This window comes from Zalophus californianus, chromosome 4 (assembly GCF_009762305.2).
Source record: "Zalophus californianus isolate mZalCal1 chromosome 4, mZalCal1.pri.v2, whole genome shotgun sequence".
Lineage (NCBI taxonomy): Eukaryota > Metazoa > Chordata > Mammalia > Carnivora > Otariidae > Zalophus > Zalophus californianus.
This window is the reverse complement of record NC_045598.1, coordinates 138196889-138200586: the sequence shown is the minus strand read 5'-3', so window position 1 is coordinate 138200586 and position 3698 is coordinate 138196889.

Below are 3698 nucleotides of genomic sequence, written 5' to 3'. Positions count from 1 at the left end.
TTGATAAAGGAAGACACTGGGATTCAAAGAAATGGGTCTCAGAGATCATAACCCAAGTTTTCAGTAGGTTGATAGAAATGGAATTTTCTGAAATCAAAAGAAGATTTATTTTATCCTCATTTTGATTCTTTTTAAAAAAGCTAATGATGAAATCTCAACTTAATAAATGCTAAAACAATTTTGCAAATCAAAAATGATATGCAATTTTAATTATGCAGTTTTATGTTTATATATTTGAAAATATGAATAAATTTATTTCCCCCCAAGATGCCAAAATTGATATCAAATAGACTCACCTAATTTTAAAAGTTGAAAATTTTTCTTCATATTTGCCAGTTAAAAAAAACTCATCCTATTTAAGAATGTGTGCTTGTGTGTGTGTTGTGCTTCTCCGTGTGTGTCTAATTGTGTTGATGGGCTAAATGTGACTGCCACATAAAGTGATAAAGAAAGATTTATGTAAGAAAACATGTGTCAGTTTTTTAAAAATGGGAAAATACCTATGTACTTATTTTCTCCTGAAGGACTTCTTTAGAAGGAGCCATGAGGCATAAAAAGGGTGCTCTTTCAGGCAGCATTTCCAAAAGTACAGTAGGGTAGATAATTTCATGTGGCATATGAATAAACATTTTTATTTGAATAATTATGCATTTATTTTACACACTCACACACACAAACACACACACCTGGCCCAACACTCTGCCTTGGAATCATAGGTTTCATTCAGAGAATTTATTTGATTCCTCATGTCTGCCTCCAACATCCCAGGCTCAGAAGGTCATCCCTTACCCCCTTCTCCCCACTCAACTCTCTGCATTGTCTTTTCTTTTTCTTTTTAAAGATTTTTTATTTATTATATTTTTAAGTGATCTCTGTACCCAACGTGGGACTCGAACTTCCAACCCCGAGATCAAGAGTCACATGCTCACTCTACTGATGAGCCAGCAGGGCGTCGTCCCTGCATTGTCTTTTCTGACCCCATCTCCCCATCCTCCCTAACTACAGGAACCTTGCCGGAGCCCTCTGCAACTCACAGTAAATCATCAAAACCCAATCTAGAGAAGCACATCTGCTGTCTGTCCAATAAAACAAAGCCATTCCCTGTTAACCAAGAGTTAAATGGCTTGCTTTCTATTTCGATTATTTTTTGCTACGGAACAATTACCCTAAACTTAGTGGCTTAAAATGACAACGACTTTATTTGCTTTCTAGCTTCTGTGGGTTGACAGCTCAACAACAGTTCGGCTGGTCTCCCTTGCTGTTTTCCAAAGGATGGCTGCAGCTGGAGGCTTCCGCCCCCCAACCCCCGCCCCAGCAGGCTGAACATCCTCGCTCTCCGTGCAGGGCTCCTGTGTGCTAGATTGGGACTCCCAAAAGAGACAGGAAATGGAAACCTTCAGGCCTTCTTAAGGCTTAAGACTACAGCTCGCGTACCATCCCTGTGCCATCTTCTATTTTTTTTTTTAAAGATTTTATTTATTTATTCATGAGAGACAGAGAGAGAGAGAAGCAGGCCCCCAAGGAGCAGGGAGCCCGATGTGGGACTCGATCCCAGGACCCTGGGATCATGACCTGAGCCAAAGGCAGACGCCCAACCATCTGAGCCACCCAGGCACCCTGTGCCATCTTCTATTAATTAAATAGTCCCAGAGCCAATAATCAAAGGGAGGGGAAAACAAATTCCACCTCTGAGGTAGGGGAGGTGGTGATAAAGATTTTGCAGACCTCTTTAATTCACCACAGTTTCTCAAACAAGAGAGTTCCTTTTAGTTTCTATGAAGAACAAGTACTTTGAGGTTTCAAAACCTATTCATAGGTTTTGAAACCTGTATCATGCTTTTTATATAAGGAAACTTAAGTGTATTCACTATCCTTTGGAATTTGGAATACACTTAAGTTTCCTTATATAAAAAGCATGATAGTTCCCCAAAGCAGTGCAACACTGAGGTTAAGAGCTGGTTCAGACAGATGGTAAGTGATTATAAGATGATATACACATGTAAAGACTCCTGGCCTTTCAAACAACACTCTGAAATCCAAGTTTTACAACCATGAACCTCACTTTGTAGATGCTCTCACAGTCTCTGCTTTTCTAGATTCTAAAATTCATTTTCTGATCAATAAAGACATTTCTGTCCACACTTCTAAAAGTTAAAAAAAACAGATTACACTTCAGAAGAAGTAGCAATAAATTGGTTACAAATAAATGGGATTTTTCCCCCCATCCCAAATATAGCTTAACAAATAAAGAACACAGTTTAACCTAGCATGGGAACCTTTCCTGCTTTAATTTAATTGCCTCTCCCTCTGAAAAATTTCCCAGAGTATTAAGACACTTTCAGAGTAGGTGCCTCTATTTCTGTTCATTTCACAACATACTTCTTCTTTCCTCCTTTTAATTTAATCAAAATGTACACATTTATTTCAGGTAATTAAAGAGAATCTACAGGAGAGAAGCAGTTGTGTGAACAATTTAAAAACCACTCACATTCAATTTGGTAACTAGACTGTACTTATATTTTGAATGCTTGTGTGAAAATGTTTTTTGAGTCAAGTCTTTTAGCTGTGTGGGGAAAACTGCCAATTTTGCTTAACTGCTCCTGAGTGGGTTACTCCCTGCAATTCTACTTATGCTAGAAGTAGATGCTGAGAGATTTGCTTCCCTTTGGCCTCTTCTGTCTCGGACTGGGGTTGATGAATGTTTGGGTTCAAAGGGCTTTTCTCTTTGCAAAGTAAATAGAAGGAATGGCGATGTGAAGAGTGCAAGTAATTAAGTAGGAATGTATTGTCAATTTACAATATTGTTTCTACCCATGTCATCATTTATTGACTGTATTTGTTATTGCATGTGCAAAATGTAGACCTGGAATAAACAGACTGAAAACAGCCTACTGGTTACTTACAGTGATGTGGGAGTTTCACCAGCCCAGATATTTATCTTTAACAATAGGGTAGGAGTTCTTTACATCAGAGCTTTATAAAGATAACAAAAGGAGTAACTGATGTGGTAATGATTGCACCAACACTGCAGAATAAGAACTACAAGCATTCTACAATACCTGGTTTATATATGACTACCGATATATCAATTTTTTTTTTAAGATTATTTGTCAGAATGAGAGAGGGGGAGAGAGATAGCACAAGCAGGGGGAGCAGCAGAGGGAGAGGGAGAAGCAGGCTCCCCGCTGAGCAGAGAGCCCGATGCGGGACACGATTCCAGGACTCCAGGATCATGACCTGAGCCGAAGGCAGTCGCTTAACCAACTGAACCACCCAGGCGCCCAAATATATCAATTTTCAATCCCTCTTCACTCTCTCAAAAATCTTACCCAGGTCTATAGCAGAATAATCCCCATCACCGAATGGATTCTTCTTCCCATATTATCCAAATTCTCCTGTCCCCTACAGGGGAGTGGGCTCCAGGGTAATTCCTGGAAGGCAGCTTTCTCAATTCAATTTAGGGCAGTTTACGTCGGGGAGGAAAACCTCCCAGATTTTGATACTTCTGAGAAAGATATGTGAATTCCTGTCCCTCATTTCTAGCTCCAGGGTAATGGCTTCCTGTTTGCACCAGGCTCTGATCAGCCTTCTGCCCTTACTCGTTCTGAAACTGTCCAGCTGCGCAGATGGAAGTTTTATTTTCTCCTTTAGCAGAATTGGGGGCCGGGCTGAAAAGAGACTCTCCCCATGAGCAGAAC